The 26,031-nt window shown below is 38.3% G+C and overlaps 1 protein-coding gene across 2 annotated transcripts in view; it reads right to left on the bottom strand.

The window, feature by feature from the left end:
* Positions 1–26,031, bottom strand: part of LOC150079033 (twitchin-like) — a 2,795,346-nt gene that overhangs the window by 2,120,905 nt on the left and 648,410 nt on the right. The window lies entirely within an intron of this gene.

Raw genomic sequence — 26,031 nt, 5'->3', positions numbered from 1 at the left:
GATATTGTCCTCATTCCAAAATGTTTTAAATGTTTATCTTATATCCATGTGGCTTATCAGTGTAAGGGAAAGACCACGTGTGGACATTGTGGAGAAGAGGGACAAGTTTTTAAAGATTGTAAAAAGAAAAATGAAAGTGCTATATGTATTAATTGTAAGAGAAAAATAGGGATTTTTGACATCCAATTAGAAGCAAGGAATGCAAGTATTATGAAAAATATAGGACTAGATTAGATTATGGATAGGAGAGAAATAGAAATGAAAAAGCTAAAGGTACTGCAAGTGAATGGGCAAAGATCCTATAATGTTGCATTGCAGTTGAGTCATCGGATGGACGAAAAAGACTATGATGTCCTCCTTCTTCAGGAGCCATACGTGGTTGAGAACCTTGTTAAAGGTTATAAAATAACTGATAAAATTGTGCAGTCCGAAGTAAACCGGCAGGCTGCTGTCATTGTGGTAACACAAATTGATGAGTTGTGTTTACCTCATGGAGTCTGTGCTGAGATCTTGAGTGAGATTGGTAGCGTATATATGGTAAGTGTGTACTGCCAGTTCCGTGATGAGCTGCAGCCTTATTTAAACTATATTGAAAAAGCGGTAGATGTATTACAAGGAAAGAAAATTGTAATTGGTATTGATTCAAATGCAAGTTCAACAATTTGGGGAAGTCGTAAGACTGATAATAGAGGAAATCAATTAGAGGAAATGTTGATAAGTCAGAGCCTTAATATTGTAAATGAGCTGGGCCAGCCCTCTACCTTCAGTACTATACAAGGAGAATCTAATATAGATTTAACATTAACTACAGAAGCCTTGTGGAATAAGATATGGTGTTGGAGGGAGGACTAGACTACCAGCAATCATAGATGTATCAGTTTCGAGATAAGAGACGAGAGGGTAGAATGTAATGCAGGGTTTGAAAAGAGGTTTGCAGCAAGTTCTGCGAACTGGCAGCGTTTTGAAGAAAAGATTACAAAAAGACTTAGAGATAATAGACAAGAAATAGATAGCAGCCTGGCTGGAGAAAGGGCTGAGAAAATAGTTAGTATTATATATGAAAGTTGCTGCAGGTCTATGAGGAGGAGCACAAAATTAAAAAGGGTTGTTCCTTGGTGGAATGGGATATTAGTGTAAATGAGGAGGAAAGTGAACAGGGCTAGGAGGAATTTCCAGAGGGTACGGAGAAGAGGAATAAGTGAACAAATGGAGGATTTAAAGAGGCAATACCAACAAATAAGACGGGAATATGTTGGTAGAATTCAAAAAGAGAAGAGAGAAGCATGGTAAAACTACGTAAAAGAGGAAATGAATAAGAATGTAATGGGATTATCATACAAATTATTATTTGATAGAATGAAAGTTGATCAAGTTTGTAGTACTATTAAAATATAAAATCAGAGTACGAGGGACTGGGAGTCCTCCATGCATGGTTTGCTCTCCTCATTGTTTCCTATAGATCAAATAAGTTTGGATAGTAGAGAACAAAGACAAATCAGGAAATTAAATGATGAATATGTGGGGGAGCAGGAAATTGAAAGTTTAATTATGGAGGAAGAATTGAAGATAGTATTGGAGAACGTTAAGACAAAGAAAGCACCAGGCAGAGATGGGTTGCTACCCAAAGTGATAAAGAAGTTTGGTTTGAAATTTGGAAAGGAATTGGTAGAGTTATATAATGTGTGCTTAAATGAGAAAATCCTTCCTAGTTGTTGGAAGGAGGCATACATTAAAATATTATTAAAGAATAGAGAAAAAGAGAGGACGGATCCTGGATCATATAGACCAGTGGCATTATTGCCAGTTATCACAAAGGTTTTTGAAAGAGTGTTGATGAATGAATAGATTGGAGAGATATTATGAGAGTAGTGGAATAAGCAGCCCTAGGCAGTTTGGCTTTCGGAGGGGCAGATCTACAGAAGATGCTGTGGTTAAAAAGGTGTCATATGTATAGAGACTTCAGAAAATTATGTCCTGGGTATATTTCTTGACTTTAAGGGGGCATTTGATCGTATGTGGTGGCCGAGCTTTCTAGCAAGAATGAGAAAAATGAAGTGTACTGGGCAGTTCTATGGAATTTTAAAAGATTATTTTAAAGATAGGAAAGTTACAATTGTAACAAAATATGGGAAAGTTACTCAGGAAGTAACAAGAGGTGCTCCACAAGGTTCAATCATAGGTCCCTATAGTTGGAATATTGTATTGGAAGAGCTACTGGTTCAGGAGTGAATAGGATGTGAACTGGTAGCATTTGCTGATGATTTGTTAATAATGGTGGTGGGAAAGTCTAGAAAAGAATTGGAGGAGAGAATTAAGAGGGCTATGGGACAAGTGGAGAAATGGGCTGAGGTCCATAAAATGGAGATATCAATGAAAAAAACTCACATGGTTCTGCTCAAAGGGAAGCTCAGTGAAAGAAGAAGGCCAACTGCAAAAATATTTGGTACGATGATAGCATATGCCCCCTTGGTCAAGTATACCTAGGAGTTTATGTGGATGAAAGGATGTCCTTTTTGCCTCACGTGCAGAAATTAAGAGATAAAGTGAGGATGATTTATTTAAAAATTAGGAAAGTCACAAGGGTAAAATGGGGAGTGAAAGGCAAGTCCTTAGACCTCCTCTATAAATGTATATTTCTACCGATTGTGACATATGCATGTGGGACTTGGGGTCATAGAGTGACTAATAGCCACGTTAAAAGAAGTCTTATTTTAGCGCAGAGATTTGCCTTCTGGCGGTAACGCAGTCCTGCAGAACCATTTCAAATAATGCTCTGCAAGTTATTGCAGGAAAGGAACCAGTGGATCTGATTATACTTAAAAGGACAATGGAATATGCAATTAAGAATAATAAGAGAATATAACTTATGGGAATAAAATCTTGTAGAGAAGAGGGAAGAGAGTATGGAAAACATGATTTGAAAGTAGAAAAGAAAAGGTTGCAGCAAGATATAGATTGTATTTGGCAGGAAAGATGGAACAGTTCTGCTAAGGGGTGTGTTACTTTTGCCTTTCTGCCTGGGGTGAAAACTATGAAAGAGATTTCATCTTGGTCTGGTCTAGGAATGTTCCAAACAATGTTAATAACTGGACATGGGTTAAAGAAAAGACTGGTAGATCTTGGTGTAGAAGGTTAAAGTCAATGTGTATTTGTGGGATGGTAGAGGATACAGAGCATATTTTATGACAGTGTATAAGATATGATATACCAAGGAATATGTTAATTAGAGGCGCCTCCATAGCCAGGTGGGAAGGAGCAACAGTGCGTAGCACATACTTCTTGATTAGACCGGGGTTCATGCCCATCACCACCAAATACGGAGGATGCGGAAAGGTCAGGGAAGGACCACCGCATATCTCGGAGCAATATGGCCTTAGTTGCTAATGCTCCTAAAAAAAAAAACCAAATAACAAAATAACAAATGTTAATTAGGCAGATTGGCTCCGACTCATACACCTGGAGTGACTTGTTTAAGAATAGAGAATGGAATGAAGCTTTTGCTCAGTTTGCTAGAGAAGTAAACAGGATTAGACAATTGTAAAATTTTTTATATATGTAAATAGTGGGTTTTTTTTAATTGATATTTAGTTGGAATTGGAATTTATTGATCTTATAGTTTATAGTTGTATAAAAAGGAAATGTTGAAAAAAAAAAAGTATAAAATATAAAATACAAAACTATATTGATTAATTTTATTGTTTAGGGTTTTATATTGATTTTAGAGTTTATAGTTGTATAAAAGAAAATGTTGTAAAAAGTATAAAATGCAAAAATATATTGATCAATTTTAAATGTTTAGAGTTTTAATTTGGCTGGAACAAGAATCACAATTTATAGAAGTTTGCCTTTGAAGGTTAAAGTTTAATTGAGCTCTAGATAGTCAATATCCCTTCAATATCAATGCCTCTTCGGGGCAGGGGTGGTAACACATCCTCAATGTTTGATTTATCATATGGAGGATATGATTAAGGATCAAAAGATTAAAATTGATAGGATAGAGGAATAAAGCGCGGATGAGCTTATAGCTCAGGAAGCACAGGTAGAAGTAGGTGTTAGGACAGTGATGAGACAGTTTTTAAATTCTACATAGTGGGACCAACTGATGATGTTACTAACATCATCTTCCAACTAAATGAGAAGCATTCAAGGAAGTAATTTTGGAAACTACTAGGCTTTTTTTCATAACTAAAAATACTGTTCCAGGTTTAGACCTAAATGGATTTTTCTTATCATGGCAGAGAAGAAAAATGCATGGAATGGATAAAAATCATTAGGTGACACAGAAGCCTATGGCAGATATCAGCTGGTGTGTAAACAAGTTGCAAAGGAGGTTAGGCAGGTGAAGGCAGAATACAAGAAATTTTTGGGGAAGGATGCAAAGACTTCTTTACTTATGTAAACTCTAGAAGGAAGGCAGGGGAAGAATCATATAGCTCCACTTCATATCGATGGTTCGACTGTTGAGGACCCTGCTCAGGTAGCTGACAAACTGAATGAGTGTTTTGCACCTACATTCACATGAGGAGTTATTGAGGGAGGGGAATGCCAGAAGTTTATCAAACTCTGGCAGGTAGCTATTTGATTTTGTAATAAATGAGAACAAAGTGGAGGAGAAATTGTTGAAGCTAAACATAAGGAAGGTGCCTGGGATCTACCCAGGTATGTTAAAGGAGGCAGCAAAGAAAGTAAACAAATCTTTAGTCATAATTATGAGAGCTTCAAAAGACTTAGGGGAGGTCCCGCATGGACTGGAGATGTGAAATGTAACCCCAATTCACAAATGGGGATCAAAGGGTGACACAAGTAATTACAGACCTGTTAGTTTAACTTCTGTTCAGGGAAAAGTAATGGAGGCACTGGTTAAAGAATCAGGACTGGTTCTGATTCTTTAACCAGTGGACAAAACTGCAGCTATAGTTCGTACACAGCATGAGATTGTTAAGGGGGAGTCTTGTCTGACCAATTTGATTGGATACTATGATGTGGTTACAAATGAACTGGATGCAAAAAATAATTTTGATATCATATACTTGGATTTCAGGAAAACTTTTGATAGTGTTGCACATGGAAAACTATAGTACAAATTGGAGCAGTATGGCATTAAGGACAAAATGCTGCTATGGATAAAGGGATTGTTGTGTGGGAGAAGACAGAGAGTGGCAATCAATGGACACTTCTTTTCGTGGACTAATGTTATTAAGGGAGTCCCCAAGGGGTTCATTTTCGGCCAATTGTTCTTTTTTCTGTATTTATCAATGATATTGATGAAAGAATATCAGACTTAATGTCAAAGTTTGTAGATGATACAAAGGTTGGCATGGTTGTTAATAATAGTAATGACAGTATGCTGCTGCTGCAACAGGATCTGGAAACGTTGGGTAGATGGGCTGAGAAGTGGCAACCAAAGTTTAACATTAACAAATGTGAAGTACTGCATATGGGTAACAGTATCCAAAAATGTAATGTTTCAACTGTGTGTTACTCAGGGTGTAAGAGAATGAAAAAGACCTGGGGGTAATCGTGCAGTTAATTATAAAGTTTTCTAAGCAGTGCACACAGTCTGGAAGAATAGGTCATGGTGTCTTGTCAATGATATACATGAATTTTTCTAGTAGGAATAAAGAGATGATTATCCCTATGTATAAGGCAATGGTTAGACTACACCTTCAGTACTGTATACAGGTCTGGAGTCCCCATTTTAGAAAGGATGTAGAACTGATGAATACAGAGAAGCGTAATGATACTGGTGAAAGGAACAAAGGGTTGCTCTTACAAAGAAAAACTTAAGTTCTGCAAATTGCAGTGTGTGGTGACTAGGCACCTGTGTGGTGATATGACTGAGGTGCAGAAGGACTTGAATGGTTTGAGCAAGTTCAATGCTGGTGAGATTCTTTGTCTTTCCCAGATTAGTCACCTGAGGGAACATAAATTCAAATTAAGGAAAAACAGTTGCAGAATAGATGTGTGGAAATTTACCTTTAGCCAGTGGGTGGTTGATTTCTGGAACAAACTTCCATCTGTTTAAATAAATTCAAGACAAAACTACACAAACATTTGGAGTTAATGGATGGGTGAAATAGGAAGGGTTTTTTTTTTTTCTTTTTTCTTTTTTTTTTTTTTTTTTTTTGGCTGATGCTATTTAAGCTTGCTTTCTTGCATAATATGCCTCTGCTAATGTTAACAACAACTAAGAGTAGATTGTGTGCAGCGAAAGAAAAGAAAGGAGGAAAATGGTAAGTGACTGGTACTGGTACCAAGTGCATTTGGCAGTTAGTTGTGTCTAGTTACTATTATTATTGTTATTACTGTTGGTAAAGGAATTGGAGAGGGTGCTGGGGTCACGGAGGAGAACAGACAGTGGATTGTTGGCTGCAGGAAACGGATAAGTAGTTTTGATATTTTTACCACATTCTTTGTTAATTAACACATTACATTGCGTTCTACAAAGATATTTATAGGCTTAGTAGTGTTCATTTATTTAGCTTATTTTTTAAATTTTACTAGTGATTTTTGTAAGTTACGACTCACCAGTCGTACCGGTGTTAGTGCCAATATTGTTGAACTTCCCACCATTGTAGTAGTATACTAGATCGATATGATATAGCATGATGTATATCTCAAACTGATACTGTAAGGTATAAACTGATAGTATAAGGTATAAACTTTTTTTTTTTTTTTTTTTTTGGTAATTGTTGCCGCATAGGCTTCTGTGGCCATAATGCACCTCCCAAGGTTTTTGAAGTACTCTGATCCAAGCCCGAGGCGGGAATCGAACCTGCGACCTTTGGGTTGCCAGGCAGGCACTTTACCCACCCGGCTAGCCCGGTCGGCAGGTATAAACTGATAGCGTAAAACTAGATAGTGTAATAAGTAGCACTGTATTAGGAATCTGTTAGCTTAGTATAGCATTATCAATTAATCAATAAAATTTATTAATCTTATTAAATTTCATTTTTAATTAAATTGTATTTAAATGGAAATCATGACCCAGACTAGAGCTGCGAAGCAACGTGTACAGATTAGCGAGAGTGCTGTGGCTCGGAGGGAGAAAAGAAGGAGGCAATTCTCCAAGCATTACAGTCTCAAAAAATATGTAAAATGCAAAATGTTTGCAGACCTTTTTGGAGCAGGACATAATCTAGCCAAGGAGGATGTCTTTGTGTGTGTGCTAGGTACCTATAGTGTCAAGGAATTAGATGCCAAATCAGCATTCTGATTGGCGTCTATGAGAGCTTGATTTGTAGTGTAGATGGGCTTGAAGAAAGAAATATGAAGGGCCCATCAAGCTCTCAGCAGCTCAACTCAATGCCAGAGCTCACTCCTGCACATCAGGCAGAATGCGCTGGTCCCACTAGTTATTGTTGGTGACTCTATTTTCAGGGATATGGGTAACAGGGTGATCCAAAAGTCAGTAAACAATTAAAGAATCGTTATTTCAGTGAATTTTTGACGTATAGTAATGAGATTAGCTCAAAAATGCATAGAATTATGTGGGTGTTCGAAATAATGTCAAAATTAGTTCCAAATATGTCCACCAGATAGCACTGTATCATGAATGGCATTGCACAAGTGTCTGCTATAAAGGCACTGTAAGAACACAGCTAAGCAGTTTAGTGAATGTTTGGGAAAGAAAAAGAAAAGAAGCTAAGCGGTCATGTTATCATTACTGGATAAAGCACGGTTGGTGAAATGTTATTACCTTAACGCTGAATCTGCAACTCCAGCTTTGCGATCTTTCTGTCAACTGAAGGTATGCGACATGGTAAAGGATCAACGACCGTTGCAGGACTAAGATGATGATTAAGAAATCTGAGACAACTGGTTCGTTACAAGATCGTCCACGAAGTGAAAGGCCATCAATGTGTGCTACAACTGTGGCTGCAGGTGTGGAAGATATGGATACTCTAATGGCATCATCATCACATGGAGATTGTTTGTTATTTGGTTTTTAGGAGCATTAGCAACTAAGGCCATATTGCTCCGGTGGTCATTCCTTGACCTTTCCGCATACTCCGTATTTGGTGGTGACGGGCTCGAACCCCGGTCTACTCAAGAAGCATGTGCTACGCACTGCTGCTCCTTCCCACCTGGCTACGGAGGCGCCTTCACATGGAGAAGCAAGCTCTCGTGAAGTTTCACGTCAAACTGGTGTCCCATATGGGATTGTGTGGAGAGCACTAAGAATATTCCTCCGTAGATATCTGTACAAAATTCAATACCTTCAAAAACTTAGGCACCCTGATTTTGCAAAGCAGGAAGCATTTGCATTATGATTCTTTCAGCGAATTGAAGAACGTGACAACTGGCTGTCAAATGTTTTGTGGACGAATTAAACCCATTTCATTCTCAATGGCACTGTAAACACACACAATTGCAGAACTTTGGTGACAGAAAACTCTCGAGCTTACAGGGAAACTCCATTGCATCATCAAAAGTAACGGTGTGTTGAGGTGTGGATTAACCTCTTCTTTTGTTATAGGGCCATTTTTATTTCAGGAAATCAGTGGCTCTGGTTTTGAAACTGTCACTGTCACAGGTCAGCATTATGCTGACCTGTTACAAAACTGTGTTATCTCTAGCCTGGGGGAAAGGCAAGCTTTGGATCTTGTGACATTCATATAGGATGGAGCACCACCCCATATTGCTTCTCTTGTGAAACAACTGTTACTCTCGGCATTTGGAGAGCATCGAGTGATAAGCCGTCACTTTCAGCATGAATGGCCAACAAGATCTCCAAACCTGACACCCTGCGATTTTTGGTTATTGGGCTACCTGAAGCCACGGGTTTACAGAGATCACCCAACGTCATTGGCAATGCTAAAAAACTATATGACGGCAGGTATCAATGATACCTCCAGAAACGCTGTTTCATGCTGTCCATAACGTCGTCACTCATCTTCAGGCAGTGCTCGACAACGAAGGTTGCCACATTCAACATTTACTATAATGAGGTGCTTTGTGGTGTTACAGATCAAGCGCCACCTCGTGAACATATCTGGAAATCATTTTGACATTCTTTTGAAAACACCCACGTAATTCTATGCATTTCTGCGCTAATCTTGTTACCATACGTCAAAAATTCACTGAAATACCAATTCTTTAATTGTTTACTGACTTTTGGATCACCCTGTATTATGGAAAAAGGATAGGTGGAACAGGACTAGGGTATATCTGCCAGGGGTAAAAGTGAATGACATTGTAGAGCAGATATCATCTTTTAAGGGCAAAACAGGTGATATTGTTGTACTTGTTGGCACTAATTAAATTAAGAGTAAGAGATCTGCAGATTTACTTAACAAGTACAGGTCAATGTTGAAAAAAAGTCACAAGCTAAGGTGAAAACTGAAATATCTTCAATACTGCCCAGACACAATAGGAGGAAGTATATGATGAGAGCCTTGTCAATGAATTCGGCTCTGGCAAGATTGTGCAAGATTTATGAGTTAGAATTTTTTTCAGCATGGTCTGTGCTTGTTAACAGGAGAGTGCTTCCACAAGGATGTGATACACTTAAATAGAAAGGATGCAAGAATATTTCTATCGAGGCAGTGTAAGGTGGGTCGGAAAACTGCTAACTTTAAAAAGATTAACAGTGGCTGCAGGCAGAGGCGAAAGTGATTTGTGCACTGCATCTATTAGAATGAGCAGCAGCCAGGAAAGCAAGGTGCTGGAGATTTCCAAGACTGCTGGGAGTCATCGTGGAACAAGTAAATACATGGGCTGTGTTAGGATTCCTATTCTTAGTAACATGCATGTACACCTATTCTTGGTGTACATGCATGTATACTTGCATGTACACCAATGCTAGAAGTATAGTTAATAAATTTGATGAATTTATTAACTATACTTGCGCTGATCAAGACATCAAAGGCAGATACTGTTGGGATATCAGTGACATGGTGTCACACAGATATAAGCAGTGCAGAATTGGAATTTTAGGAGAACAATGTACAGAAAGGATAGACAAGAAGGGTGGAGGGCTATGCTGTTAGTTAATAAACATAAAATCTAAGGAAGTGCATCCAATTGACATTGGTGGACAAAGCAATGTTGAGTCAGTGTGGTGTGACATAAGCACTGGGAGAGAGAAAATGAGATTTGGTATGTGTGTTATATGCCTAATAACTCTGATGAGTATAATGAACAATTGTGCAGAGAAATAGAGTGGGCCAGTAAATCAGAATGTATTATAATGGGCGATTTTAACTTTCCAGATATTGACTGGAACATTTGGGTTAATCACACGCACACTAGCAAGACTTTTGTGGATTTATTGGATGGCTGTTTTCTACAGCAACATGCAAGAGGCAAACAGAGGGAGTAATATTCTTGATCTGATTATCAGCAGTGATTATTCATTCATTAAGAAATTGCAGATAAAGGAACCACTGAGTGACAATGATCACAGCGTACTTTAAGTAAATCCCAGAGTACTGGGATTTACTTAAAGAAGTAACTACCATCAAGGGTAAAGGGAAGGGTTTTTGCTTTTGTAAAGGTGATTACAGTGATCTCAGACAGTTTTTAAATTCTATATGGTGGGATTAACTGATGATATTACCAACAGTTATTTCTAAATGGGAAGCCTTCAGGGAGTTAATCTTGGACGCTACACAGCTTTTCCTACCAAACGAGAAATACTGTTCAAGGTGTAGGCCTATATGGATGTCAGATGAATTGTGAGGCTTGTGGCAGAGAATAAAAATGCATGGAATGCATATAAATTATCAGGTGACACAGAAGCCTATGGCTATATAAGGTAGTTTGTAATCAAGTCACAAAGCAGGTTAGGTATACAAAGGCAGATTACGAGAAATCTTTGATAAAGGATGCAAAGAAAAACCACAAAGACTTCTTTACTTATGTAAACTCTAGAAGAAAAGGTATGAATCCGATTGGTCCACTTAACATAGATTGTTTGACTATTGATGATCATGCTCAGGTAGCTGATAAACTGAATGAGTATTTTGCATGTGCATTCACACATGAGGAGTTATTCAAGGAGGGGAATGCCAGAGGTTTATGAAAATCCAACAGGGAGCTAAGTGATTTTGTAAGAACTAAGAGCAAAGTGGAGGAGAAATTGTTGAAGTCAAACATAAGGAAGGCACTTGGGGTGGATGGGATCTATCCAGTTATATTAAGGGCTTCCTTGGACTTGGGGAAGGTCCCCATCGACTGAAGTTATGCAAATGTATCCCCAATTCACAAAGGGTATGTAGTGACACAAGTAACTACAGACCTTTTAGTTTAACTTGTATTCCGAGGAAAATAATGGAATCACTGGTTAAAGAAGCATTCCAGGATTATCTAGACAAGACTGCAGTAATAGTTAAGACACAGCATGGGTTTGTTAAAGCGAAGTGTTGTCTGACCAATTTGATTGGATACTATGATGTGGTCACAAATAACAGGATGCAAAAAATTAATTTGATATCATATATTTGAATTTCAGGAAAGCTTTTGTTACTGTTGCACAGGGAAGACTGCTGTACAAATTGCTGTACAAAACACTGCTCTTCATGGACTAATGTTATCAGTGGAGTTCGGCAAGTTCAGTGCTGGGTCCATCGTTGTTTTGTGTATTCATCAATGATACTGATGCAGGTATATCAGGCTTAATGTCCAAGTTTGCAGATGATAAATTGGCAGGGTTGTTAATGACAGTAAAAACAGTATACTTCTGCAACAGGATCTGGATAAGTGCGCAAATGGGCTGAGAAGTGGCAACTGAAGTTTAACATTGACAAATGCAAAGTACTATGTATGAGTAGCAGTAACCCAAGAGAACCGTACCAACTGTGTGGTACTACACTCAGGGAAGCGGAGAATGAAAAAGACCTGGAGGATATTTTTCCAGTCAGATATGAAGTTTGCTGGCAAGTGCAGACGGCTGCCAGGGCAGAGCATGGAGTCTTGTCAATGATATATAGGAATTTTGCTGGAAGGGACAAGGAGGTGATTATCCCATTGTACAAGCCAATGGTCAGGCCACATCTTAATTACTGTGTATAGATCTGGAGGCCTCATTTTAAGAAGGATGTAGATTTTCTAGAATGAGTACAAAAAGTGCAACAAGATTGGTGAGGGGAACAAAGGGGGTGCTCTTACCAGAAAGGCTTAAGTTCTACAAATTGCTGTGCCTGTAGACTAGGCATCTGCAAGGTGATCTGATTGAGGTGTATAAGGCCTTGAATGGGTTGAGCTAGCGCAATGCTGATGGGGTTCTTTCTCTTATAAACCTGAGGGGGCATAGATTCAAATTGAGGAAAGACAGCTGCTGAATAAATGTGCAGAAATTTGCCTCAAATTAGTGGGTAGTTGATTGCTGGAATAGACTTTCATCTCTTGTTGTGGAAGTTGATAGATTAAATAAATTTAGGACTGAGCTAGACAGGCATTTGAAGTGAATGGATGGGTGAAATGGGAGCTTCTTTTTTTTTTTCTGGCTGATTCTGCATGAGCTTGCTTTCTTGCATTATATGCCTCAACTAATGCTAACTCTCATATTATCCTACAGGTGGTCAGAATCGCAGCTTTCTGGAGTTCAGTATAAGTGTTCTCTGGAAGCCCTGTTGTTCTAGGGTTTTATGAAGGCTCTTCAACACCACGCCAGTGGTTGACACAGTGACGGAATGGTCATTACTTTTTTCCACATGCCACCTTTCTTTGACTTCCTGTCTTAGGTCAGTGTACCAACTGATCTTTTCCTCTTAGGTTTTCTGGAGGTTGCTCGTGTTGGGCACTGCTATATCGATCATGTAGGTAGCCCTTTCCTTCTTGATGATGAGGGTTATGTCTTACCTTTTCTTCTCCCTCCCTCCCTGTTCATTAATTATTATGTTTAATTTATTATTTTTCGCTCAACAGTTGTATCATACTACTGGCATTAATTTTGATATATATTTAATATCAGTTATACATTGGGCATCATGTCATCATGTGGAGGAATGTGCATTTTGCTGCCTCTAATGATAGCTTTATATTTATTTTTTTAATTTTTGTATTATATTTTGTACTATTTTTTATGTTTTAACTACTTCATTATGTTAATATATATATATATATATATATATATATATATATATATATATATATATATATATATATATATATATATATAAAAACATATATATATATAAATATATACAGGATGTTTCAAAAATATTGGTACAAACGTTTAGGAGAGGTACGTAACATCTAAAGGAATGTGAATTGCATAGGAACCCATAACCAGAAACGTCACGCGAAAGTAGTAGAAGAGGCACAAGAAGCAGAAATGACACAAGACAGTAATTAGTGGCAAACATTTATTTGACATAATATTAACAATGGAGTACGAGATGGATGCATTTCATGATGTTACAACAGATGCTCAAAGGTTCCACCATGAGACGCGATGCATGCGTGACACCAACGCAGCATGGATTGGCGGACACGGTTGAACACACCTGGAGTTTCTTTGACAGTAGGAGCAGCGCAGACGAGACTCGCCAGAAGATCCATTTCTGTCTCCACAGGCTTGGTTTGGTTTTTTTTTTTAGGAGCATTAGCAACTAAGGCCATATTGCTCCGGGAATATGCGGTGGTCATTCCCTGACCTTTCCGCATCCTCCGTATTTGGTGGTGACGGGCTCGAACCCCGGTCTAATCAAGAAGCGTGTGCTAAGCACTGCTGCTCCTTCCCACCTGGCTACGGAGGCGCCATCTCCACAGGCAATTCATACACAATAGATTTGAGTGCCTCCCACAGAAAGAAATCAAGGCTCGATAAATCAGGTGAGCGTGGGGGCCAGGCAATGGGTCCACCACAGCCAATCCATCGACGCCCAAAACGCCTGTTCAAATGGTCACGAACACACCTTCCATAATGGGCAGACGCCCCGTCATGTTGAAATCAAATGTTGCATCTCACATTTGCTAGAACATCTTCAAGTAACCCTGGTAGAACTTGTTCAAGAAAGATCCAATATTAAGCGGAGTTCATGTGGGATGGTAACAGGTATGGGCCGACCAAGCAGTGACCGACCATACCTGCCCACACATTTATTGCGAAGCGATGTTGCGCCGCATGGGGGTGCACACCATGTGCATTGTCGTGAGCCCACATATGAGCATTGTGCTGATTGAATAAGCCTTCCTGATTGAATAAGCCTTCCCGAGTGAAATAAGCCTCATCCGTGAACAAAACATAGGCTGGAAAATTCAAGTCTTGAACACTTTCTTGGAGAAACCACTGCGCAAAAGCCACACGTGCAGGATGATCTTGGGGAAGCAGTAAATGAACCCTTTGGAGATAAAAGGGGTGTAAGGAATCGTGGTGCCAGACTTGCTGTACACTGCAATGAGACACTCCTAAGGCAGAGGCAACAGCACGTGTGCTGGTAGTAGGATTATTCTGTACGGCATTCAACATACTTTCTTCCATGGTGGGAGTTCTCGTCGAACGTGGTCTGCCCACACTACTCCTGTTACCTCTAAATGACCCATAATCGCACAAATTTTGATGCACATGCACCAACAAATGGAGGTCCGGTACATGTCTGTCTGGGAAGCGTTCTCCTTAAATTCGTTGAGCGGCTTGTCCATTGCCCTCTGCTAATCCACACACTAGGTGCATGTCTGCCAGCTCACAGTTCGTATATTAATGCATGCTCTTCGTGTGGTGAATGAATGAGTAAACCAGGAATTTTCCCTCTCGCGAACTGATGAACAGCGCCGTCTCCCGACTTAAGGTGACGTTTCTGGTTATGGGTTCCTATGCTATTCACATTCCTTTAGATGTTACCTACCTCCCCTAAACATTTGTACCAATATTTTTGAGACACCCTGTATATATATATATATATATATATATATATATAATCTGTTATGAAATAATGGAAAGGTAGTAAAATGAGAGTGGAAAATGTATATCAATAATTAGCCTCATAAGCATTATTATTTTATTTTATTTTATTTTATTTTATTGCTAATTATATGTTTATTTATAGGGTATAACAAAGTAACCAGCACAGGCTATCTTAGTCTTTATAGGTTCTTTTTGCCTAATGGTTCACTTTGTACTCTTATACTTCTATGCTAAAGTTTTATTATACATGTGTTCTTTTGGATGGATCTGTAGTCTTACTTAGAACACTTATATTGTACATATACACTCTTACAGTAGTAAAATTATATATATATATATTAGAATTAAAAAAACACAGCATTTTTAAATATTCAATTTTTTTATTAAAAAACAATAATTATACTACAAGGTAATAAGAAAAGAAGAAATACTAGTACTACACCACCAGCAAAAAAAAAAAAAAAAAAAAAAACTTTTTCTGGAAACAAAAAACAAAGTTGCAACCTGTCAGGTTCCATGAGACTGCGTTTGTTTCAAACTGGAGCATGAATATTACTGGATTAAAAAAGTAGCAACATTCCTATTTCACAGCACATAAACAAAGAAAATAAAACCAATTTCTATCTTATGTCAAATATAAGAAGAAATTTCATCAATGTGGTCATCATCAGCCATTTTCAATCCACTGCAGGATGACGGCCTCTCCAGCAACTTTCCAGTTCCTTCTGTTTTGAGCACTGGCCATCCAGTGCTCGCCATCCAAATTTACTACCCACAAACTCATGAATTTCATCTATCCATCTCCACCTTTGTCTTCCAGGTTTTCTTCTAGCTCCTCTTGGATACCATTCTGTTATTTTTTTTGTCCATCTGTCATCATGTCTTCGAGCTGTATGTCCTGACCAAGACCATTTTAGTTCTTTAGTTTTGATAAGAATGTCCTTTACTTGAGTTTGCTGCTTAATCCATGTGTTTCTCTTCTTATCTAACAGTCTGATTCCCAATATAATTCGTTCCATTCTTCGCTGTGTAGTTCTCAGCTTCTTTTCCATTCTTTTGGTGAGTGCCCAAGTTTCACTTCCATAAGTCATGGTGGGGAGTATACATTGGTTCATTATTTTACGTTTCAGACAAACTGGGATATTGCTCTTCAGTATGTGACTATATTTCCTGAATGCTATCCATCCAAAATTTATTCTTCTCTTGACTTCCAGCCATTTATTATTATTACAGCTAATAACTTGTCCCAGATAAGTATATGACTCCACCTTTTCAATTACTGTTCCTTCAATCATTATTTCCCTTTCTGTGGCATACTTGTTCTTCATTACTTTTGTTTTAAGCATATTCATCTTTAGTCCAAAATCCTTACTAACAATGCATAACTGATTAAGATTTTCCTCTAATTCTTTGGGATTGTGGCTTATGACCACAATGTCATCTGCAAATCGTAAATGGTTTAGGTACTTTCCGTTCACATTGACTCCTTTCTGTGACCAGTCTAATCTTCTGAAAGCTTCCTCAAGGGCAGCAGTAAACAGCTTCAGAGATATTGTGTCTCCTTGTCAAACTCCTTTCTCAATTTTAAATTTCCTACTGTCTTTGTCTAGTCTAATAAAGGAGGTAGCACTCTCATATATTTTCTTCAAAATCATAATATATGGGGTATCTATGCCTTGTCTTTCCAGTGCCCGAAACATTGCCTTATGCTGTATGGAGTCAAATGCCTTTTCATAATCCACAAATGCCAGGCATAATGGTGTTATATATTCATTTGCTTTCTCCATTAGCTGTGATATTATGTGAAGGTGATCCATAGTTGAGAATCCTGTCCTAAAGCCAGCTTGCTCTTTCGGTTGATTCTCATCAAGTATTCTTTCTAATCTGTTACTAATGACCCTTGTGAACAACTTGTAGATGTGGGATAACAAGCTAATTGGTCATAATTTCCAATTTCTGATTTATCTCCTTTCTTATGCAGCAAAACTATGATTGCATTATTCCACTGCTTAGGTGTCACACCTTTTCTAATACACTTTGTAAAGAGCCTTGCCAGTTTTTGTGTTATGTCTCTTCCTCCCAATTTTAACAACTCTACAGTAACTTCATCTTTCCCCGGGGCTTTCTGATTCTTCATTTTCTTCAATGCATGTTCTACCTCATCAGGAAGAATATCGGGTATGTCGTATGTGTTGCTACTTTGCAATCCATCTTCCCCACTGCTGGCATCATTCCCCTGCTCCTTCTATAATTCTCTATAGAAATCTTCTGCTATTTGAATTATGCCTTCTCTGCTGTTTATAAGTATCCCATCGCTATTCTTCAGTTTCAGTATCATTTGTCTTTCTGTATTACTGCTCATGGCTGCTGATTTAAATCCTTTGTTTTCCCTTAATGCTTGTTCTACTTTTCTTGTGTTAAATCTTCTTATGTATTCTCTGAGTCTCTTTCTAATGGCTTTGCATAACTCAGTATACTCAATTTTCTCCGTCAGTGTTTTTCTTGCTCTTCATTTGTCGTCTTCGGTTCATCATGACAAGTGCTTCTTGACTAATTTTTTCTTCTTTGGATATATTTTTCCCTATAGGTTTCTTGGGCTTTATCACTTTCAGAAAGTTGTAATATTCTTCGTCGATATCTTGGTCCTGAGCAGTCTGCAGAAGCTCAAACTTGTTCTTAAGTTTCAGTACATACTGCTTTTTCTCCTCTTGTGTTATCTCAAAGACCATTGTATTATTTACTTGAGTCAGTTGTTTCCTTTCCTTTCCTACATCTATATCAAGTGTACATCTTACCATTCTGTGATCACTTCCAACATTTACCTTATTCAGGACAGTAACATCATTCACAATATATCTTCTGTTAGTGAGGATGAAGTCAATTTCATTAGTAGTTAATCCATTTGGACTCTTCCATTTCCACTTTCTGTCACCCTTTTCTTGAAAAAAGTGTTCATTACTGACAGTCCTTGAGATTCTGCAAATTCCACAAGTCTTTCACCAATTCCAAAATTTCGTATAGTTCACCTTTCTGCACTGTTTTGTCTTTTTCCAACCTTAGCATTGAAGTCCCCCATAATAATAGTGTAGTGGGTTTTCTGCTCATCTAGAAGACTCTCAATTTCGGTGTACATTTATTCAACCTCTTCATCATCATGGCTCGATGTTGGTGCATAAATCATTATAATCTTTAGCTTGTACCTCTTAGAAATCTTGAGTATTAGTGTTGACACCCTTGGTGATGTACTTTTGAATTCCAAAATGTTGTTTTTAAAATCTTTATGGACCAGAAACCCAACTCCACCTTCACTCCTTTCACTGTTTCCATTGGTGTACAGCAGATTTCCACTTGATAAACTTATAAGTGATTCATTTCTTCTTCTTTTTGTTTCAGCCAAACTGATGATATTCCAATTCACATTTTCTAATTCCTTTTCCAGCTCTAATATCCTGTCTTCACCGATGAATGTGGTCATATAAGCAGAAATTTCATCAGTATGGTCATGTAAGCAGAAATTTCATCAATGTGGTCATATAAGCCACAAGAAAACACAGACAACTTACTCATTTAAAACCAGTTAGAATTAGAAGTGCCTATACCACATTTAAATTGTTGACCAACAGTCCCATTGGGGGGGGGGGGTCCCACACAGTGGAAAAGAAGTTAACTTGGTATTATGGTATAACTCATATGGTGTTTTGAACATCTTTACCGGCATTATTTGGAAAAAAGCATTATGTTGCCTAGAAATTGTTATATAACTCGATGTGCATGCATTGTACTTGATGTTAAAAACATGTTTTCTTGGGTGCATGCATTGTACTTGTTGCGTGCAGTGACGCAACAAGTACAATTGAAAAGTGATGCGCTACGTTATATCAGCATAAGGATTAATAAGCGAGTGACTGTACCAAAATCTACAGCACAGCATTCGAAGGAATATCATGAAAGAAAGAAAGGTAAGTTGGACAGAAATGTGAATCTAGATGAAATTCAACAAGAGTGTTCCACTGTGCCTGGAACTTCTGAAACTGCCCACAAGAAAACTCAAGTTCAAAAGATGAAGGAATATCGTGAAAGAAAGAAAAGGAAAGTAGACAGAAATGTGAATCCAGATGAAATTCAACAAGAGTGTTTCGTTATGCCTGGGACTTCTCAAACTGCACCCAAAAAAACTCGAGCTGAAATAATGAAGGAATATCGTGAACAGAAGAAAAGGAAATTAGAAATTCAAACTATTCCGAATCATAATGAAATTCAACCACAGAGTTCTACTATGCCTGATACTTGTCAACCACAGAGTTCTACTATGCCTGATACTTGTCAACAACAGAGTTCTACTATGCCTGATGCTTATCGGGAATCTAAAACTCCAGCAGAACGAATGAAGGAATATTGTGCACGAAAAAAAGCGAAATTAGAAATGGCTAATAATGAGATTCCTGATTACATCCCTATAGTGTCACTGTCAAGCTGACAGTGAGTTTGAAAAACTAGTGTACAAAAATCCATTTGGATTTAGTTGTAATGTGATCATTTATGGTTTCAATTAGATTTGAAACCATTTCCAACAACTTCATATGAATTACTTAAAAATAAATTTCCTTTACAAGAAGTGAGTACTTTCATGACATGTTGGTGCCTTCGTAGCCAGGTGGGCAGGAGCAGCAGTGCATAGCACACGCTTCTTGATTAGACCGGGGTTCGAGCCCGTGAGCCACCAAATACGGAGGATGCGGAAAGATCAGGGAATGACCACCGCATATCCCTGGAGCAATATGGCCTTAGCTGCTAATGCTCCTAAAAACCAAATAACAAACAAACAAACAAACAGTCATGACATGTAATACATGTCATACTTCATTAAAAGAGGGACGGATACCAAGTATGGCCACGTCAAATGGATTTATATATCCAACATGTCCTACTCATTTGCCTCCACTGGATGTTGTAACGGAGTGTTTACATACCCTTTAAGCAAATTTGTCATTTACGTTATGAATATGGGATCATTGGACAAGGAATAAATGTACCTGTTAACGTAAATGTGATGGTACATAAATTACTTAGAGAATTAAATGACAATTATGCCATTAATGTACACATATACATAAATCATCATATCTAAAAGGATGCGTGCAGAAGAAAATAGTGAAAATATGGTTACGGTATTTGATAAATTCACCTTTGTATAAATTCTACACCATAAAAGTGAGTGACGATTTCTTGGATGAAATCGTCACTCACTATGATGATAGTGAATGTTCCTCTTCACTATGATGACAGTGAATAGGAACGTTCTTATGAAATTGTGGAACCTGTCAACAATGATGAAAATGTTTGTTGTTAATTCAACAACAAACATTATTATGGTCTGAAGATAAATATTTATGTATAGCACCGGGTCACAAATCACAGAGACGGTCGTTTTCAAAGCCGCTAAGTGGATTTTTCTTATTTATTGATTTGAAATTATTGTTTTTCTAAAACTTTTGATTTAAATTTAGTAGTATAACATTATTTTGTGATTTTCTGATTAATTTGGTGTATTTATTCTTTACTCGGCCTTGTAATTGCATAAAAGTATCGGTAAAGGTTTCCACGTGTTTCAACTCCGCTAACCGTTCGTAATTTTCCCGCCTTTGTGATACGATATACCGTACTAGATAGCGTTAGTTGAACTTCGTTAGCAGTTAAATTGTACGTTTAAATAAATACATATAACGACTTAGATTACAAACGTAATATAATTAATTTTATTTAACATAATTAATTATACATATAACCACTTAGGTTACGTAACATAAATAATTAGTAAAAACAAATAATTAATACATAACTTGATACGAAAGTTATATAAAGGGATTTCGCAGATAACACTCGTTACTGAAACGTAAATATTTCGTAGATAACACTCGTTACTGAAACATAAATATAGCGTTGTAACTGTGTTTGGATACAAGTTTAGGATTTAATTTTGTACAGAAATTGAAATTTTATTGAAAGTAAATCTAAATCATGACTCAAACCAGAGCAGCAAAGCAAAGGGCTCAAGTTAATGGGAATGCTGTGGCCCAGGGGAGAACTGAGGGGGGCAGTTGTCCTCTGAATCACAGCCTTGTAAGATGCACTATTTGCTTGATGTTTGCGGAGCAGTCAAGTATGGGACATGATACTGCCATGGGGGATGTCTTTGTGTGTGTGTGCGATGCAAGGAGTGTAAGGAGATAAGGCGACAACTCAGCGTTGTTATGGGCCTATATGAGAGCTTGAAGGATAGGGTGGATGCCCTCGAAGGATTACAAGTGAGGGGCCCATCAAGCTCTCAGCTGCCCACACCAATGCCAGAGCTTGCACTTGGTCATCGCGGAACACAGCGGCAACCCCCAAGGCAGAATGCGCTGGTCCCAAAGGAACTAGTAGTTGTTGGTGACTCTATTGTCAGGGAAACGGGAAACATGCTTTGTAAAAAGGATAGGTGGAATAGGACCAGGGTATGTCTGCCAGGGGCAAAAGTTGATGACGTTGTAGAGCGGATATCATCTTTTAAGGGCACAAAAGGTGATATAGTTGTACACGTTGGCACTAATGACATTAAGAGTAGGAGACCGGCGGAATTACTTGACAAGTACAGGTCACTGATGAAAAAAAGCCGTGAATTAGGGTTGACATTGAAAGTGTCTGCAATTCTGCCCAGACACGATAGGAGGGAGTATATGATGAGAGCCCTGTCAATCAATTCGGCCCTGGAAAGATTGTGCAGGGCTCAAGGGGTAGAATTTTTTTCAGCCTGGTCTGTACTTGTTAACAGGAGAGACTGCTTCTACAGGGATGGGATACACTTAAATAGAAAGGGTGCAAGAATGTTTGCTGATGCTATCGAGGCAATGTTAGGTGGGTCGGAAAACTGCTAGATTGGGGGGATACAAGGAATAATAGATTAACAGTAGCCACTGGCAGAGGTGAAAGTGATTCTTGCACTGCTTCTATTGGAATGAGCCGCAGCCTGGAAAATAAGATGCAGGATATTTCAGAGACTGCTGGGAATCATTGGGGTACAAGTAAACACATGGGTTGTGTTAGGGTAGCTAAGAAAAAGAACAGGTGCATGTATACTTGTGTGTACACCAATGCTAGGAGTTTAGTAAATAAATTTGATGAATTTGAGGTATTGCTCAAAACATCAAAGGCAGATATTGTGGGGATTTCAGAGACGTGGTGTCACACAGATATAAGAAATGCAGAACTGGAATTTGGGGAGTACAATGTCTACAGAAAGGATAGACAGGATAGGAAGGGAGGAGGGGTTATGCTATTAGTTAAAAAACACATAAAATCCAAGGAAGTGAAGCCAGTCGACATCGCTGGACAGTGCAGTGTCGAGTCAGTTTGGTGTGACATAAGCATTGGGAGATCAAAATTGAGAGTAGGAGTGTGCTATAGGCCTAATGACTCTGATGAGTATAATAAGAAACTGTTCGGAGAAATAGAGTGGGCCAGTAAATCAGAGAGTCTTATAATGGGGGATTTTAATTTCCCAGATATTGACTGGAATTTGGGGGCTGGTCACTCACACAGTAGCAAGGCTTTTGTGGATTTATTGGATGATTGTTTTCTACATCAGCATGTTCGGGAGGCAACTAGAGGGAGTAATACTCTTGATTTGATTATCAGTAGTGATTCTTCATGCATTAAGAATCTGCAGATAAATGAACCACTTGGTGGCAGTGATCACAGTGTGCTGAAGTGGGAGTTACTCAAAGAGGTAACTACCATTAGGGGTAAAGGGAAGGGGTATTGCTTTCGTAAAGGCGACTACAATGGACTGAGACAGTATTTAAATTCTATACAGTGGGATCAACTGATGATATTGCCAACAGCAAATTCAAAATGGGAAGCATTCAAAGAACTTATCGTGGAAGCTACTAGGCTTTACATACCAACTAAGAAATATTGTTCAAGGTTTAGGCCTAAATGGTTGTCAGATGAACTAATGAGGCATATGGCAGAGAAGAAAAATGCATGGGATACATACAAATTAACACATGACACGGACACCTATGATAGATACAAGTTGATCTGTAACCAAGTTACAAAGGAGGTTAGGCAGGCGAAGGCAGATTATGAGAGATCCTTGGCAAGGGATGCGAAGAAAAACAGCAAAGAGTTCTTTACTTATGTAAACTCTAGAAGGAAGGGGATGAATCAGATTGGTCCACTTGAGATCGATGGGTCAACTGTTGATGACCCTGCTCGGGTAGCTAACAAACTAAATGAATATTTTGCATCGACATTCACACATGAGGAGTTATTCAGCGAGGGGAATGCCAGAGGTGTATTCAACTCTAGCAGTAAGCTAGAGAATCTTGTAATAACTGAGAGCAAAGTGGAGGAGAAATTGTTGAAGATAAACACAAGAAAGGCACCTGGGGTGGATGGGATCTATCCAGTTATATTAAAGGAGGCAGCAAAGGAGGTAAGCAAACCCTTAGCCATAATTACGAGAGCTTCCTTGGACTCAGGGGAGGTACCCATTGACTGGAGATGTGCAAATGTGACCCCAATTCACAAAGGGGGATCAAAGGCTGACACAAGTAATTATAGACCTGTGAGTTTAACTTCTGTTCCAGTAAAATTAATGGAGGCACTGGTGAAAGAAGCACTGCAGGATCATCTAGACAAGACTTCAGTTATAGCTAGGACACAGCATGGTTTTGTTAAGGGGAAGTCTTGCCTGACCAATTTGATTGGATACTATGATGCAGTCACAAAAGAACTGGATGCAGGGAATAACTTTGATATTATATACTTGGATCTTAGAAAGGCTTTTGATACTGTTGCACATGGAAGACTGCTGCACAAATTGGAGCAGTGTGGCATTGGAGGCAAGTTGCTGCTATGGATAAAGGGGTGGTTGAGGGGGAGAAGACAGAGAGTGGTAATCAATGGACACTGCTCATCGTGGACTAATGTTATTAGTGGAGTCCCTCAGGGTTCAGTATTGGGGCCTTTATTGTTTTCTGTATTTATAAATGATATTGATGATGGTATATCAGGCTTAATGTCCAAGTTTGCAGACGATACGAAGGTTGGCAGGGTTGTCAAGGACACTACTGACACTATGCTGCTGCAACAGGATTTGGAAAGGTTGAGCAGATGGGCTTCGAGGTGGCAAATGAAGTTTAACATTGACAAATGTAAAGTACTACATATGGGAAACAGCAACCCCAGAGCAACGTATCAACTCTGTGGTACTACACTGACAGTGGTAGAGAATGAAAGGGACCTGGGGGTGGTGGTGCAGGCAGATATGAAGTTCTCTGAGCAGTGCAGACGAGCTGCAAGAGTAGCTCATGGTGTATTGTCAATGATATATAGGAATTTTTCTAGCAGGGATAAGGAGGTGATTATTCCCTTGTATAAGGCAATGGTCAGGCCACACCTAGAGTACTGTATACAGGCCTGGAGGCCTTATTTCAGGAAGGATGTAGAGCTGCTGGAACGAGTACAGAGAAGGGCAACTAGATTGGTGAATGGGACAAAGGGGTTCTCTTACGAAGAAAGGCTTAAGTTTTGCAAATTACAGTGTCTGGAAACTAGGCACCAGCGGGGTGATCTGATAGAGGTGTACAAAGCCTTGAATGGTTTGAGCATGCTCAATGCTGATGGGATTCTTCCTCTAGCTCAGAAAAATCACCTGAGAGGGCATAAATTCAAATTGAGGAAAGACAGATGTAGGATAGATGTGCGGAAATTTGCCTTTAGCCAGCGGGTGGTTGGTGGGTGGAACAGACTTCCATCCCTTGTCGTGGAAGTTGATAGCCTAAATAAGTTTAAGGCTCAGCTGGACAGGTATTTCGAACGAACAGAGGGGTGAAGTGGAAGTGGTTATTTTTATTTATTTATGTTACTTTTTTTTTTTTTTTTTTTTTTTTTTTGGCTGATGCTGCATAAGCTTGCTTTCTTGCATCAAATGCCTCTACTAATGCTAATGCTAATGCTAATGCTAATCATCTCCAACAAGTTTCATAATTGATAGCACCGGGTCAGAAATCATCTCCAACAAGTTTCATAATTGATAGCACCGGGTCAGAAATCATCTCCAACAAGTTTCATAATTGATAGCACCGGGTCAAAAATCATCTATAACAAGTTTCATAATTGATATACATGCAGAAGATCTTTCTTTTCCAGCTATATATTTGGGACATGCATGAAAATTTAAAAATATTCTTGATGTTGAGTGCATGTAAACTAACATGGCCCATATTCCTATGTATGTTACACAAATTTAGATATAAACGAGCAATTACAACTAACGAAGTTATGGATCTACCTTACATGGAAAGAGCTACATAAATAAATGAAGATCCAATAACATGTGCCATATACTTTAATAAAATTGTTGAGTATACTCAAAATTTTAAAATCGAAAATTGGGAAATATTATGTTGTGAATTTCTTTAAACACATTGAATTTCAACATTGAGGAAGTCCACATGCACATATATTATTATGGATGAACAATGCACCCTCTGAACCATTAGAAGAAAAAGAAGGTGGGATGGAAGAAGCAATCCAAATGATAGGTGCATTATGTTCTATAGAGAAAACTTCAGATTATTCAAATTTACAGTAACATAAACATACTTTTACCTTTTATAAAAACAATAATGCAAACCGACGCAAATGTCGATTTGAAGCACTTTTTTGGCCAATGCCACAAACTCGTATATTGATACCGATGGCCACAGACGACAATCGAAGAACAGCTTATCATAAAATGCACAACTCATTAGAACTGGATAATCATGTTAATTTCGAAGAATTCCTTAAATCAAATCACTGCCAATCAGAAGAAGAATATCTAAATAATGACTGCGTGCATTTCTTAAACGCAAGATAGAACAGAAATTTATGAATAATTACAATCCCTGGATTTTAGAACTGCTCAAGTCTAATTCGAATTTACAATTTATCATAGAAGAATATTCATGTGCAACATATGTAGTTCAATATGTGAATAAAACTAAAAGAGGAATAAGCAACCTGCAACAGAAAATTATAGAGCTACAAGAAGAATATCCTGATATGGATATAACTGATCTGACACGAGAATTAAGTGTAGATGTATTGAATTCTGTGGAGATTAATTCACAAGAGGCAGCTTGGTATTTATT

The sequence above is a fragment of the Mastigoproctus giganteus genome, chromosome 10, assembly GCF_048544385.1.
Source record: "Mastigoproctus giganteus isolate SK-2022 chromosome 10, ASM4854438v1, whole genome shotgun sequence".
Taxonomy (NCBI): domain Eukaryota; kingdom Metazoa; phylum Arthropoda; class Arachnida; order Uropygi; family Thelyphonidae; genus Mastigoproctus; species Mastigoproctus giganteus.
Note: the sequence above shows the minus strand (reverse complement) of the source record. Positions and strands in the feature narration are given on the sequence as shown.